Source organism: Myxocyprinus asiaticus, chromosome 5, assembly GCF_019703515.2.
Source record: "Myxocyprinus asiaticus isolate MX2 ecotype Aquarium Trade chromosome 5, UBuf_Myxa_2, whole genome shotgun sequence".
Classification (NCBI taxonomy): domain Eukaryota; kingdom Metazoa; phylum Chordata; class Actinopteri; order Cypriniformes; family Catostomidae; genus Myxocyprinus; species Myxocyprinus asiaticus.
The window spans coordinates 40,337,217-40,355,123 of NC_059348.1; positions in this window are offsets into that span (position 1 = coordinate 40,337,217).

A 17,907-nucleotide genomic window follows, 5' to 3' on the forward strand; every position below is an offset into this window, starting at 1 on the left:
ACACCCCCACCTCCACAGATGTTTATCTTTTTTTTTTTTTTTTTTTTTACCTTAATCAGTTTTTTTGTAAATGATTTAGTCAGGGGGTTTGTGTTTGGTAGTTCGGGGAACAAACACAGTCTTTATATGATATCTAAGTGATACAATCTCTATGTGTTGTAGTTTATGTGGCCTGTGTGATGTCTCAAGGCAGCTAGCAGATGTTCGGGCTAACCAGTTTGTCTGCTTCCTGACCTGGACCCCAGTTAATCAAATACTATCACTACAAAGACTATGAGCCAAATTACTAGAGGAGAGAGGCACCTTCCCTGGATGGATGGAGTCCATCTCTCTTTAGCAGGTCAGGTATACCCCAAAATCTCTTCCAATTGTCTATAAATCCTATGCTATTCTCCGGACACCACTCAGACATCCAGCTGTTCAGTGACACTAATCTACTATAAACCTCATCACCATGATGAGCAGGGAGGAGGCCAGAACATACTGTATTACAGTGTCTGACATAATTTTTGCAAGTTCACACACCTCTTTAATATTATCTTTAGTGATCTCCGACTGGCAAAGCCGGACATCGTTAGTGCCAACATGAATAACAATTTTAGAAAATCTATGTTTGGGGCCGGGTAGCTCAGCAAGTAAAGACGCTGTCTACCACACCTGGAGTCGCAAGTTCGAATCCAGAGCGTGCTGAGTGACTCCAATCAGGCTTCCTAAGCAACCAATTGTCCCAGTTGCTAGGGTGGGTAGGGTCATGTTGGGTTAACCTCCTTGTGGTTGCTATAATGTGGTTCTCGCTCTCGGTGGGGCGTGTGGTGAGTTCTGCCTGGATGCTGCGGAGAATAGTGTGAGCCTCCACACACGCTAGGTCTCCGCGGTAACACGCTCAACAAGCCACATGATAAGATGTGTGAATTGACAGTCTCAGACGCAGAGGCAACTGAGATTCGTCCTCCGCCACCCAGATTGAGGCGAGTCACTACACCACCACAAGGACCTAGAGTGCATTGGGAATTGGGCATGCCAAATTGGGGAAAAAAGGGGAGGAAAAAAAATCAATGTTTAGCATTAGCAAGTACTCGTAAATTTTATCTGATGTCAGATGCCCAAGACCCCAAAATGCATTTAACAATAGTGTCTGGAGTCTCTATTTCCACATTCCTTACAATAGAATCACCTATTACTAGGGCTCTTTCAACTTGATTCTCTGTGGGTGCATCACTGATTGGGGAGAATTGATTGGAAACCCTAACATGAACAGGAGAGTGGTGTCACTTTGCTGAGCGAGTATGCTGCCGAGACGTCACCCAAACACCCTGTTGCGGGGGCTCTACAGCCGGAACCAAAGTGTGTGTGTTGCTCATTCTACTACCTACATCCGAAACAGTATCTACCGGCTTCTCTTTCTCACTGACCTCCACTAGTGTTCAGATGCATGCCTCTGACTCATTAAGCTTCTCCGTCAACCTGATTAATTCCTTACATTTATCACATGTAAATCCCTCACTGCTGATGGAAGAAGCTTTAGTAAACATTTGGCATGCAATGTAGGAAGAAATAACATGAGCGGATGCAATGACTTACTGCAATTGTTTGTTGTTTTTGTTATGGTTGTTCTTGAGCGGCAAGGCTTTGAGATCAATATGTTGTTCGATGTGGAGCAACATTTAAATAAATGTCAGAATTAAACACTCTGGACACTTTTGTCCATACCGAGTACAAATGCGAGATAACGGGGTGTAACTTAACTGCAATGGCGAAATGGGGCAAGAACTTCCTGTTCAATACAAAACCAGGGAGGGGCTCTCTCAGGTGGAAGCAACCAATGAGCCAAATGTCTGAGACCGAATGCATAATAATACAACGAAATCTTGGGTAGGCCTAGCCCACCTTTGTCAATCGGCCTACGTAACTTATTGAAATGTAATCTGGGACGTTTACCATTCCAAATGAAGGACTTTGCTGTGCTATCAAATTGCTTGAAATAAGACAGGGGGACATCTACAGGGAGAGATTGTAGCAGGTAGTTGAATTTTGGAATACAATTCATTTTAATAATATTAACCTTCCCAATCATAGATAAATGTAATGAAGCCCAACTGCCCACATTGCTCGAAAACCTTTTTATTAAGTGGTCAAAATTAACTCTAACTAAATCACACAAATTTGTTGGGAATAAAATGCCCAAATACTTCATGCCCTGTTTGGGCCACTGGAAGATGCCCGGCTGAAAAGCCATCGCTGGGCAGTATGCTGTCAGAGCTAAAGCATCGGATTTAGACCAGTTGACTCTGTATCCTGAGAATTTAGAAAATGAATTAATAATTCTGTGGAGGCAAGGCATAGATCTAGTGGGGTCGGAGATGAATAATAAAATATCAACTGCGTAAAGCAAAGGCTTATGTGCCACACCTCCCGCAATCACCCCTGGAAAATCGTCTTCCTTTCTTATCGCAGCTGCTAATGGTTCCAGGGCAAGACAGAACAATAATGGGGAAAGAGGGCAACCCTGCCGGGTGCCCCTATCCAGAGTAAAATAATCTGAAATTAATCCATTTGTTTGTACCGCCGCTACCGGGTGTCTATAAAGTAACTTAATCCATCCAATAAAAGTATTCCCGAACCTGTATATTTCCAAACTCTTAAAAGATAATCCCATTCTACTATAACAAACGCCTTTTCGGCGTCAAGTGAGATGGCAGCGACGAGAGACTGATCATTTGACACTGACCACATAATATTGATGAAATGCCTAATATTATCAGAAGAGCTGCAGCCCCAAATAAACCCCACCTGATCTATATGTATAAGAGATGTCATAACTTAATCCGTTAGCCAAAATGTTTGACAATATTTTTATGTCTAGCTGGATCAGGGAAACTGGACGATAGCTCTTACACTCGTTTGGATCTGTGTCCTTTTTAAGAATCAGACTGATCCGGGCTTGTGTCATAGTTGGCGGAAGCTTTCCATTCTTTAATGATTTCGTATATACTTCTAACAAAAGTGGAGCCAGTTCTGTAGCATAAGATCTAAAAAATTCAGCGGCAAAGCCATCTGGCCCCGGAGCCTTGCCTGTAGGCAAGGCATTAATTACCTCGCCAATCTCCTCCAAGTTTATCTCAGAATCAAGGGAATTGTTTTGCTCAGTCGTCAGTTTAGGGAGTTGTAATGGTTCCACAAAATGTATAATATCTTCATCAGTAAACAAAGACATGGAGCTATAGAGATCAAGATAGAATTTTTTAAAAGCATTATTAATATCAATGGCTGAGGTAAAAGTTTCACCACCAGCAGATTTCACTGAGGGAATGGTAGAAAAAGACTCTCTCTGCTTTATATATCAAGCCAGAGGTTTTCCTGCTTTGTCCCCCGACTCAAAGTGTGACTGTCTTGCCTTGAATAGCCAAAACTCCACCTTCCACCACAAAATAGTATTATATCTGTATTTCAATCGGGTCAATTCTCTGAGGCCATCAGACAACTTTCGGCGCTTCAGTTCTGCCTCGGCACTTTTAATATTCCCTTCCAACTCCATGAGTTCTCGTGCTTTGGATTTTTTGATGAATGAAGCACACTGTATGATCCGACCCCTAAGTGCCTCCCAAGCCACGCCCACAGAGGATACTGAGGACCAGTTGGTCTCCATATAAACATTGATTTCGGCCTTTAAAATTTTTTGAAATTCAGGATTTTGCAAAAGGGATACATTAAAGCACCAACTATATGATTTATTTTTCTCCATATGTGTCAACACCTCTAAACTCACCAGGCCGTGATCTGAAACTAAGATGTTTCCAGAAATCTCCAAATATCTGTAAGACCAAGATTTTTACACATCCTGTGAAGGGTCAGTGTTGCTCTAGGGGGCTTACACATTTTGCTTCACTATGATCAAGGACTGAGTCCATCAAAAGATTAAAGTCTCATCCCAATATTATATCATGAGGGGTGCCAGCGGCTTGCAACATCCCTTCAAGATCTATAAAAAAGCCCTGATCATCAGTGTTAGGTGCATAAATATCAGCCAAAATCAACCTTTGCCCCTGAACTTCTGCTAAAACGATAAAGACCCTTCCTAATTTTTCTTTAATCTGTTTGAGACATTTGAATTGTAGATGTTTACTTATCAGTGTAATGACTCCCCTGCTCTTACTGGAGCCAGCACTAAAGAAAACATGTCCACCCCATAACTTCCCAAATTTTTCAGCTTCCTGCGCGGAAAGATGCGTTTCTTGAAGAAACACTATATCATATTTCTTACGTTTAGTAAAAGAAATAACCTTCCTTCTTTTTATGGGATGCCCCAACCCATTCACATTCCACATGGAGAGAGACAATCCGCTCATATTAACATATAACGACCACATTCCAACATTAGTGCAACAATCTAACCCCAAACATCCCCCAGAACAAAAAGAAAAAAAAAAAAAGAAAAAAGAAAAAGGTGCGCATTAATCCCGCGCACGACAGTGTAGGACCTTGGCCCACTTAAAATGGCAGCAGAGACCGCATGGCCCTTTGTTCTATGATCAAAAGGAGAGACATTGAACTCAGTTTCCCAGGATCCTTCACAAATTCACAACTGGATGCGAAGTCCTGCCCATGGACCCAGTCTCAAACGCCATTGGTCGAGCGGCCTACGACCGATGACATCATCTTGTCAACAAAACCAGCGGACAGATGAAGTTCGGCCTCTCTGTGCTAAGCTCTGCCTGGCTGTTAAGGGACATCTGTACTGTGCACGTACTGAAGGAGTTTTCCCTCCGTTTGGACTGAGAACAAAGAGACCACGTTTTTCTAACCTCACCATTTGGCCACGGTAGAGTAAGATTAACTTAGCTTTGTTCAAGTCTTATAGTATACTTATATCAACCGGTTCAGTTTCACTGTAAAGCAACAGTGAATTTATTTTGAAAAACGGAAAGGCGACCAGTTTCCCTTCTCCCTCTTTTTCATTCAACGTTGACTACTTTCTGCATTCTTCTCCATCGCTGGATCCGAAGAATAAAGCAGAGACGCGTCTTTTCGCTGACGAGTGTAAGACAAGGAACCATACAGACCGTTTCTCCTGACCGCTCAATGCAGCAGGAATTCCAGTGGACAATCTACTGAAATCACACAGGATTTCCCAAGTAAGGCTTGATATCTGGGCAGATTTATCTTTTGAAACTAAATCGTATTTTTGATTCTAAATGCTGATGTTTTGAGTATATTTGTATGTTAAACTCTGCTTGCTGCTTCGAGTTGGGAGATTTGTTTTAGTTTCTTTTGGGGTTACGTTTGTTTTGTTGAGTGATTTGAACTAGTAATTCAGTCCTGCTGTTACGAGTGGTTACCCTTAACTAAACTGCATGCATTTTTCCTCTCTCTCGCTCTCATTCTCTCTCTCTCACTGATATTCATTGAGTGAGCGGCGCCGCGGTTTGTGTTCGACTCAGGCTGGTGAACCAAATTCTCCCGCCTGTTTAGTCAGTTCCTTTGTATGTCTGCTCATTTCCACCCGCGCGTGGTATCAGCTCCATTTTGGATTTAACCCTCCATTTTGAATCTGATCCTCAATTTTGATTCCTTTGTTACCACACCTGGACACACACACACACACACACACACACACACACACACACTAACATATAGCTCCACTGTTTGTTTAGGATTTCCTTGATTTATTTTTGGATTATATTCGGATAGTATTGGCTGTGTTCACTGGCTGGTGAACCAAATTCTCCCGCCTGTTTCGTCAGTTCCTTTGTGTGTCCGCTCATTTCCACCCGCACGTGGTATCAGCTCCATTTTGGATTTAACCCTCCATTTTGAACCTGATCCTCCATTTTGATTCCTTTGTTACCACACCTGGACACACACACACACACACACACACACACACACACACTAGCATTTAGCTCCACTGTTAGTTTAGGATTTCCTTGATTTTATTTTTGGATTATATTCGGATAGTATTGGCTGTGTTCACTACTGCTTGATTATAATAAATCTTGTTATATTATAATAAGTACTCTTGTTTGTTTTTTGTTTGAATATTGTGTTGAAGCCAACCTCTGCCACGTGAAGAACTCCCAAGTTACCTCAGAGTACTATTATGTTATTGGTGTTAGAAACTAACTGTAACTAGATTACTATTAGATTTGTATACCAATAATTTAACTAGTTTTTCCCTTTTTTGATTATTTTGATTAACAATTAAGAAACTCAACCTACAGGGTAGATTTTGTTTTATGAGACTCAATCAGTAACTTGCTATCATTTTTCTCTTTTCAAAGAGTGGTGCCCCGAGAATAGAGTTTAATGAATTAAATTCTATTTAATTACTATTTAGTTATTTAATTGTTATTTGATTATTCCATAATTAATAACAATTAATTATTGATTATTTCTGGAGAATAGTTTAATGAGTTAAATTCTATTGAGTTATTTAATTGTTATTTGATTATTTCATAATTAATAACAATTAATTCTTGATTATTTCTGATAGTAAAACTGATTTAAACAACCAGTAGCACCTACAACAGCGCCAACTGGCGTCCATCCCTCTAAACTCAAACAGTCCATGTACGCCTATGAGAGCCCCCATGACAACTTTGCTGTCGGATTGCTCAAGTCCAGTGCTTCTATACAAATTTTGTGAGACAGAATTACACAGTAGAAAATAATCTATAAAACAAACTCCAGCCAATAGGAGGCATAAGCACAAAGAGCGTGTAAGTTCCACATAACTGTCCCGAAGGTGTGTTCCTCCACAAAACAAGCTCCAGCCACTAGCGGAACCAGCACAAAAAAACAAAAAAGCCATTCAGTTTCCTCAGGCAGTCAAACGAATGTTCAGTGAGCTGGCTCATTCGGCTCTTACATGAGTGCAACAAATGACCTAATCACTCCAATGTCCTGCAAGAAATATTCCGCAAAACAAACTCCAGCCAATAGGAGGCATAAGCACAAAGAACGTGCAGATTCATCCACAAACTGTCCCGAAAGAGTGTTATTCCACAAAACAAACTCCAGCCGCTAGGTGGAACCAGCACAAAAAGAAACAAAAAGGCGCTCAGTTTCCTCGGACAATCAAGTGAATGTTCAGTGAGTCAGGCTCACTTGGCTGCATCGAGAGTACCACAAAATGACTTACTCATTCCATTGACTTTATGAAGGACATTGCTTACTGTGGGCATGTAAATATTTTGTGGCCATCCTTATCATCTATTCACAATTTTGCCGGGAATATCAGTGCAAAAGCGACCTTCCGTTGATGTAAGTGTTTCTTGGATTCCTTGAATCAATCACATTTCACTCTTGTCGAATTCGCAAAGTCTGGGAACAAGAAAATGCTGTGGTTCTTCCAAGAAAGCCTTCCTTTACTCCTTGCCTCGTGTAACATGAGAACTTTATCGGATGATCTCAGAAATTTGGCCAGAATTGATCAGGGCATATCTCCCTCCGCAGATCTCCGAGCCAGAAATATTTGAGCTCGCTCGATTTCCAGCTTATGGCCTGTTATGTCGAGCAGACTCGAGAAGAGCCTGTCTAGGAATTTCACCATATCTCGGCCTTCTTTGTCCTCAGGAATTCCAACAATTTGGACATTGTTTCGCTGGTTACGATTCTCCAAGTCTTCCAACCTTTCCCAGACGCGCTCCAAATCTGCCTTGGTCGCTAGTGGGTTAGCAGCTAATTCCCTCTCCGATGACTCTAGATAATCAATCCGTTTCTCGACATCCACCACTCTTGTGAATTTCATCTCCATGGCAGTGATCAATCGACGTATTACAGCAAGATCCTCCAAGTCAGCAATAACCTTCGTCAGCATTGCCGACATGTTCATCAATTGACGCCAAATTTCCTTCACTTCACCGTCCAAATTGACTCCTGGGCTTTCGGCCTGCTGCTCAGGGGTTTCAGCTTGAGCATGTAAGTGTCTTTTAATATCTCCAGAGCCCGAGGATTTTGAATTCTTTGACATATTGTCTTCCTAGAACAGTTAAGAATCATGGTGTATCGAATCTCACTGGTTTATAACACAAAAAGTATTCAAACTAGCAAAGTGCACAGAGCTCACCATTCACACGTCTAAACCTCGCATGGCGCCACGCGACTCCCCAATTTTACTGTGTTCTGACATGGAAGAGTGACTTGTTTCCATCTCTGTGTGAACAGCTACAAGCTGTTCCTTTAAACACATTGCACAACATGCAGTCTGACTGATGTCTTCCCTTCCTGATGAACATGAGTGTGGGGAGGAGGCACAATAGCATCCCCAATCCCTTCTGTCCTACAACCTGTTTACATCCTCTGTTCTCAGAACTGACACCATTAAGTGTTGGAACACCACGTTAAACCCTTCCAAATGTCAGGTACAAAGAGATAAAAACTGTTTTCGTCACCACAACACAGTCTTTGCAATGTTAAATGGATAAAGGCTTTTAGAAATAACAAATATAATGGAGTGAAATATAAAGGATTGAGATTCAAACGATTCATGTGATGCACACATAAAATTAACAGGGCACCCAAGAGCAGGGTTGAGGAGTAACGGAATACATGTAACAGGATTACGTATTTAAAATACAAAATATAAGTAACTGTATTCCACTACAGTTACAATTTAAATCATTGGTAATCAGAATACAGTTACATTCAAAAATTATTTTGATTTATGAAGAGATTATTTTGCATTTTATTGTCATTTGTTTCATTTAATATTTAGTTCTTTCAGATGGAAAACATTTATACATATAAATGATGTGATCCAAAGTGCATTTGAACAGCAGTGAAACACTTTCTTATGATGTGTTACATTCATACGAGCAGACAGAGAAGTACGTTTGGAGCAGAAGAAATAGAAATAAACCTTTGTTTATTTTTTGTATATTGTCAGCTTTACACTAAGCTAAAACACTATTTCTAGCCATTTTACATGCACGTTTACCAGGCACGATCATATTTTTTATCAAGACAATTCATGTTGGATCATAATTTCTTTTTTCAAGTAAGATCTTTGATATTAGGGAAAAAAATAATATTCTTGATAATAATTTTTTATTATTGTTTTCCTGTAAAAATATCTAAAAATCCTTAAAACAAGATCAATTTGATTTATCTTGTTTTAGAAACAACACTGCATAAGACATTTAGGTTTTTCAGAGAATGTATTTTTAACGTGTATTTTGTCTTACTGTACTGGCAGAGTTTTTATAGTCAAAACAAATGAAAAAATCTACCAGTGCTGAAGAAGTAATCCAAAGTATTTAGAATACGTTACTGACCTTGAGTAATCTAACAGAATACATTACAAATTACATTTTACAGCATGTATTCTGTAATTTGTAGTGGAATACATTTCAAAAGTAACCCTGCCCATGAGTATTGCATACTGAAACATTATTTACTGAAATAATCCAATTGTTATTCAAGAAATCGTACTGTTTAATAAAGTGCCCCCAAAATGTATTTGGACAAATAGGTCACCCTTACTAAATGCAAACATTTCTTGCATAGATTAAAAAAAAAAAAAAAAAAAAAAAAAAATCTGCAAATAAATTTTTGTCTTGACTTTTCACTGGACTAACTTTTTTTTTAGTGGAACATGTTCCACTAATGTTTGGCAATCAGTCCAAATACTGTACATTTAGTCTTAATTTTGAATGGTACATGTGAAATGTTTTGCTTGAAAAGTGAGTTATCTTTGCTTTAGATATCAAAATATCAAACTTTTAAACAATGACATCCATTCATTTTTGGCTGAAGTGTGGGGCCATTATAAATAGATATTGCGCACCAGCAAGGTGATGATGGTTGTGCCTCTAAGCCAATGACAGGAGCTCTCAGTGTATATAAACTCAGCAAAAAAAGAAACGTCCCTTTTTCAGGACACGGTCATTAAGAACTAACAGCTTACAGACGGTAGGCAATTAAGGTCATAGTTATAAAAACTTAGGACACTAAAGAGCCCTTTCTACGGACTCTGAAAAACACCAAAAGAAAGATGCCCAGGGTCCCTGCTCATCTGCGTGAACGTGCCTTAGGCATGCTGCAGAGAGGCATGAGGACTGCAGATGTGGCCAGGGCAATAAATTGCAATGTCCGTACTGTGAGACGCCTAAGGCATCGCTACAGGGAGACAGGAAGGACAGCTGATCGTCCTCGCAGTGGCAGACCACATGTAACAACACCTGCACAGGATCGATACATCCAAATATCACACCTGCGGTACAGGTACAGGTACAGGATGGCAACAACACAATCCCTCCATCAGTGCTCAGACTGTCCGCAATAGCTGAGAGAGGCTGGACTGAGGGCTTGTAGGCCTGTTGTAAGGAAGGTCCTTACCAGACATCACCGGCAACAATGTCGCCTATGGGCACAAACCCACCTTCGCTGGACCAGACAGGACTGGCAAAAAGTGCTCTTCACTGACGAGTCACGGTTTTGTCTCACCAGGGGTGATGGTCGGACTCGCGTTTATCATCGAAGGAATGAGCGTTACACCGAGGCCTGTACTCTGGAGTGGGATCGATTTGGAAGTGGAGGTGGAGGGTCTGTCATGGCCTGGGGTGGTGTGTCTCAGCATCATCGGACTGAGCTTGTTGTCATTGGAGGCAATCTCAATACTGTGCGTTACAGGGAAGACATTCTCCTCCCTCATGTGGTAACCTTCCTGCAGGCTCATCCTGACATGACCCTCCAGCATGACAATGCCACCAGCCATACTGCTCGTTCTGTGTGTGATTTCCTGCAAGACAGGAATGCCAGTGTTCTGCCTTGGCCAGTGAAGAGCCCAGATCTCAATCCCATTGAGCACGTCTGGGACCTGTTGGATCGGAGGGTGAGGGCTAGGGCTATTCCCCCAAGAAATGTCCGGGAACTTGCAAGTGCCTTGGTGGAAGAGTGGGGTAACATCTCACAGCAAGAACTGGCAAATCTGGTGCAGTCCATGAGGAGGAGATGCACTGCAGTACTTAATGCAGCTGGTGGCCACACCAGATATTGACTGTTACTTTTGATTTTGACCCCCCATTTGTTCAGGGACACATTATTCCATTTCTGTTAGTCACATGTCTGTGAAACTTGTTCAGTTTATGTCTTAGTTGTTGAATCTTTTTATGTTCATAAAAATATTTACACATGTTAAGTTTGATGAAAGTAAAAGCAGTTGAAAATGTTGAGTTTATGAGGATGTATAATCTTGTTTATTCTAGATTACACTATACTTACTGTATATGGGATCATCATCACTTTGCTGACCACTCATTACATCCTATTGATAAACTCGGATTACTTTTCAGAGGAGAGTAATGAATATGCTGGTAAGAAACAAACCAGATGGAGATATAGTTTTATGTCCTCAACCTGAACTGGATGATAAAACTAGTTCTTGTTTAACATCCAACAAGGATTGGTGGAAACAATTGTTGGATGGTGTGTGCTGCTTGCCAGAAGGGTTGCTTGATATGATTTAATACCATAATGTCCTGTAAAAATTACTCTCTCCATTTTATAAACATTTATATTAGGAACAAATAGGTATTAACAAAAAAGGAAATTGTTAAAGCTGACTAATTCCCTATTTACAATATTTAGTGAAAGGTCTCCATGACAACATAATAGTGTTTTTAAATTTCAAGACCATGTATTGTGTTCCTTCCTGGGGACTGGCGGATTGGTTAAATGATGTGCAGAAAAGGTCAGTGAAAATAACTTGAAAACATGACACTTTTGGAGGTGGTTGACAGGATGTTGTTTCTTTCCATGGTCAGTTATTATTGTGCAGAAATAAAAGCACAGGATATGTGCTATTAATTGGTTTATTAAATCTGTGCTCTTCTTGCTGATTTGGATTAAAAGGAGAACACGAATTACTATTAAAAGTGCATGAATTTAATGAGAATTAATCTTCCCTACTTTGAATAAAATGTCTTTTTATTAACTGAAATTTTGTTGTGAAGTTCTCATGCCTGACTTCAGAGCTCTCTAAGGAGCAAACCTGTGGGGCCAAGCCTCTAAGACCTTCTTACTTAATGCATGGTTTTACTTCTAAAAGGCTCACATGAGAGCTAAATCAGGATCGTATACAGTACATGCAACAATGTGTTAGTTATGTTAGATTGACTTTTTTGTTAGGAATTTCAGAGTTGCTTGACCAAAAAAAAGCCTTTTTATGTAGGAATTGTGATTAGTTATAGGGGAGCTGTCACAAAGGCTATGCTTATTTTGTCTAGCATTGTACATTATATAGTATATCTATGTTGGTCATAAATTCAGATGTTTCATGACATCTGTCCTCCTAATGAAAATTCCAATATGTTTGTAGGTTCAACCAGGGACTAAAAATGAAATGTTTTTCATTTCAGTTTGTTCAGAGCGAAAATAGTATCTTTTGTTCCGATGCAGAAGTTACACAGCCTTCTTTCCAAATGGTAACCGCAGTTAGAACAAAATAAAAGAACGGTTAATAATGTTCTTTTTAAAATGACAGTGTTTCCAGATCTTGCAAAAGAAACAAGACACCTGGTCTGGGAAAAACATGCAATGAATTTGCCTCAACAAAATAAGCTAAATTAAGCAATTAATTTTTTCCTGTGTGGTGGATTTATCAGCATAGAAATCATAGTAAGCATACCGTTAATTAACATGTAAGTATAATTTTAATTACAGATCTGCTTCTCAGTCAAAACCTGCTAGCATCAAATCTGTATTAATGCATCTTATCTAACAATAATTCAGTGAAGACTAGAAAACAAATGTTTTGTACTTTTTACCTCTAATAATGTTTTCCTTATATCTGGATTAGCTGTGCATGTTAAAACTATGCTATGAAGGTTTTTAGAGATTTAATCGAAAGGTTGAATTGTGTTCTCAGGACAAGGGGACTTTTCATGTTAGACTGGGGAAATTCATTACGTGTAGCTATTTTGTGCAATTCATTACAATTTCTGTGGGCCAAAAAAATGGTTGGGTGATTCTGGGTGAAACCTGTCAAAATGTCCTGGTCCAACCTTACTCATAAATAAATAAATAAATATATAAATAAATAATTACATTAGCATAAAGAAAATGAAGCCTATTTTAGGGCCATCAAGGTTTTTTAAATTCTGACATTATTTTCATGACAGTTATGCACATTTTAGCCCCCAATTCTCATGACTGCAACATGAAAAAAAATATATATATATGTATACATCATATTAATACTCCTTTGATACTGCATAGTTTTATTTTAACAATAACTGTTCAATAGCATATTTTTTACTGTAGTACAGTAAAAAAAAGAAAAAAGACTGATAGGATAATGAGAAAAATCATTAACAACAATAGGAACAGTAAAAGTAAAACATCCTGATGCATCATGATAATGAGAATTGGGGGGTAAAATGTGATTAAGTGTCCTTAAACTATTGTCACAATCCAAAAAATCATAATGATCCTAAATGTAGGCCTCATTTTCATAATGACACATAATGACAATTGGTGTCACACCATATGTTATAATCATAAGGTTATCACAATGGTAATCTGTTTTTTGGACACGGAGTTGTGAAGAATATTTTTGTTTGAAATAATGAAATATCAGTATTTAACATATTAATGAGCTATTTAATGGCTTTTCAGTAATAATTAAAAACCGTAAAACAATTATGAAGCTCAAAACAATTAATTGAAAAGGTAACTTACAGGTGATAAAACCAGGTGATTCTCACGAAACCTGTCAAGGAAATGTCCTGGTCATATATAACCCCAAATCATTACAGTTGTGCTCAAACGTTTCCATACCCTTGAAGAATTGGTAATATATGTACCATTTTTAAAGAAAACATGAGTGAGCAAGCAAAACACATTTCTTTTATTTCTTATGGGATTCATATTCAACTGTGAGTTATAACAGAATGGCACAATCATAAAACAAAACATGGCAACAAAGAAAAAAATGAAATGACCAAGAGCGTCCCATGCACAGCTTTCATGCAGAAGAATGCAAATTGTCTGCCAGTATTTTCTGATAACTTGCTGCATTCATCTTGCCATCAATTTTCACAAAATTCCCATGCCTTTAGAGCTCACACACCCCCAAAACATCAGTAAGCCACCACCATGCTTCACAGTGGGGATGGTATTCTTTTCACTATAGGCCTTGTTGACCCCTCTCCAAACATAGCGCTTATGGTTGTGGCCATAAAGCTCTATTTTGGTCTTGTCACTCCAAATTACAGTATGCCAGAAGCTGTGAGGCATGTAAAGGTGTTGTTGGGCATATTGTAACCGAACTTTTTTGTGGAATTGGCTTCTTTCTGGCAACTCGACCATGCAGCTCATTTTTGTTCAAGTATCGTCATAGTGTGCTCCTTGAAACAACCACACCGTCTTTTTCCAGAGCAGCCTGTATTTCTCCTGAGGTTACCTGTGGGTTTTTCTTTGTATCCCGAACAATTCTTCTGGCAGTTGTGGCTGAAATCTTTCTTGGTCTACCCGACCTTGGCTTGGTATCAAGAGATCCCTGAATTTTCCACTTCTTAATAAGTGACTGAACAATACTGACTGGCATTTTCAAGGCTTTGGATATCTTTTGATATCCTTTTCCATTTTTATAAAGTTCCATTACCTTGTTATGCAGGTCCAGTTCTTTTCTGCTCCCCATGGCTCAGTATCTAGCCTGCTCAGGGCATCTACGTGAGAGCTAACAAACTCATTGACTATTTATACACAGACACTAATTGCAATTTAAAAAGCCACAGGTGTGGGAAATTAACCTTTAATTGCCATTTAAACCTGTGTGTCACCTTGTGTATCTGTAACAAGGCCAAACATTCAAGGGTTTGTAAAATTTTGATCAGGGCCATTTGATTGATTTCTGTTATCATTATGATTTAAAAAGGAGCCAAACAACTATGTGATAATAAATGGCTTCGTATGATCACTATCCTTAAATAAAAGACAGTTTTTTTGCATGATCAGTTATATTTTCAAAATCAATGCCAAAATTTCACAATTTCTGCCAGGGTATGCAAACTTTTGAGCAGAACTGTATATATATATATATATATATATATATATATATATATATATATATATATATATATATATATTATAAAATATTATATATTTTGCCAAACTTTCCAAACCCAATGCTCATTTCTAATAACTGTGGTGACTTCTAATCACAATTTTACTCCCTTCATTATTCAAATAGAGCTATGAAATTGTTATTGTGCAACAACCACAGCATCTAAAGAGGAAATGAGGCCAGCTATAGGGTAATAAAAAGGATAAAACAGAAATATAAGCAGGACCTATTACAGCAAATATGTTTGCTGATGCAGAGTTTACTCATTCAGTCTAATTTAATTACTTCATTGTGTATTTAGTAATTGATTAAATACATTTAAACACGCTGAGACTCAACACAGCTCAAACCACTGCAAGAACATATCCTACAGAGGGTTTTGAAATTTTTCAATGTCAAAAACCCCCAAATATGATCATTCCCTTCCAAGGGACCCCCTTACTAAAACATAAAGGCTCTTTTGAAAACCTGTGCTAACACATCACACTAGTGAACGTTTGTCTGGTTAAGAAGTAGCCTATGTTTAACCTTCACTGCAGATTGAAACAGGAGGAGATGAGGATGTCAGGAAGTCAATGTATTTCAGCAGAGATTCACCTAAAGGTTCCTTCATGTATCACTATCAATAATGTAAATATACTGTATATGGTGGGGCAAATGCTAAGCTTTTATCAGACAGCTTCCCATGTATTCTCTTTGGTGCGATTGCAGATGACAGTTGTCTTCTGAATAAAACAGAATGGATCCTGTTTCTGACCCTGTAGGACTCTAATAGGACTAAAAGGATTACATGTGCTGAGGCTGGTTTAAAAACACAGGCCTCAGCCACTTTATCTTAACACTTACACATGTCATTTTTTGCTCTCAGCATCACGACATGCATAAAAATGGCGAGAAAATATAGTTAGTTAGAAGTTCTAACTAACAGATGTCTTTAGCATTGCAAACCACTCCCAAGACATTTAAAAAGGAATATAAAATATTGTAATACTTCTTTAAGGAGCCTACATTTGTATTTTTTTTAAACCCTTAAATGCATGGTCATTTTGCCAAACATTATTACATACCTTGGGTCTTTAGCGACCTGGCACGTATATCTATCAGAAATGGATCTACCATTTATACAAATGCCCTGATAGTGTCAAATTTTCATTGCATTTTTAAGACAATTAGAAAATAATGGAATAGAATATATTCAGTTATATTTTGGTGTTTTATTTTTACATTCATATCAAAGAGATGATGCAACAAATGATAGAATGGGATTCATTACTTCCACGCTGAAATTTGATGAGACCCAACTGGCTGTCAATCACACATTGAGCTACACAAAACACATAAGCTACACATGTATTTTTTCAGGCCTTTTTGAGTCATATCATACTGTTCATGTGTTGTACTTGCTATAGTTTACCACCACGTTGCTCCTTCGTCAAACAGCAATGTCAAACATAAATCAAGTCAATCACTGAAACATCAGTGCCTCCTTGAGTAACAAAAACATGTAAAATATGTATGTGTACATGCAAATGTGATCATGAAAATGTACCACAATTATGCAGAAAATCGACATGATATAGTAGTAATTTGAATGCAAATGGCACTCATTTGTCTTGTAATGAACAAAGAAATAGATATCCTGTGATAGTAAATTTGCAACACTATTATATACAGTATCTCAAGTCACTAAATACCCTATATACTTCTGGTAAGTATACCTATTATTATTATTATTATTATTATTATTTGTTTTTGTTGCAATTTTGTCTTTTTTTCTTTTTCTTTTTTTCTTAGACGATTCATCAGAGAAAGGCTAAGGAATACAAACGAAGTGGGGGCATAACTCCAAAAAGAGGTAAAGAAGGTGGAATGAGATCATGGGTCACTAAAGACCCCAGGTATGCATTTAGGGGTTATACTGTGCATGTTGCCTAAATTAAAAGGCAAAACCCACCTACTACTAAAACTCAAACAGATAAAGGTAAAATTCAACAGCTGGTATGCAATGTAAATACATAGGCTAGTAAGTAGCCTACTACTATACACTGAATACAGAATGTATAATTGCATGTGATATTATTTTACACAGTAACAGCAATAAATATAGCTACAAGCAACAATGACCAGGGTTCAAACAGCATAGGAACTTTGAGTGCATGTGTTACAATATATGAAGCATTATTCAGACAGTCAATAAGCACCTTAAATGTAGATAAAGCAATAAAATGTTCAGCAACATCAGTAAAATATACCATAGAGATATAGTTCTTTTAATATTTTGACTGTTATAGTATCACCTATTGCCTGATGTTTATGAAACTTTGCATGCTTTTTCAAAAGCATATTTCACATATGCATACTAAAAAATTGAATAAAAACAGGTTTCGTTGAAGAGGCGAAACACACCCATATGTTTAAATTCCTCTGTAATAGCTATGCTAACTACCAAGTTCATTTTTTTATGTTTTAAATAATGTGAAATACATAAAAAAAATCTAAAATCAATGATTTTTGAGAGTAAGTTGTTCAGAATGAAGAGGTCTGGCATATGATATGGAAAAGTTGTGTTTGTGAAACACTATAGAATAGACAACCATTTACATGTATGTGAAACGTGATAGAGTCTTCTGTTTTGTCCAGACCTCTGGGGCCAGAATTCAAACAGGTATTTTGTTTTAAGCCTCAAATTGTGTTACGGCAGTTCCCATTTTAATATGTACTACGATTTCTAGACTTCTTTATGGTATATAAGTTATCACCATCTTCTTATGTATTTCCTTTGCACAATATTTCTGAATGGTGTACTTTTGGATAGACGCTTTATGTGATTAAGTTTCACTGTA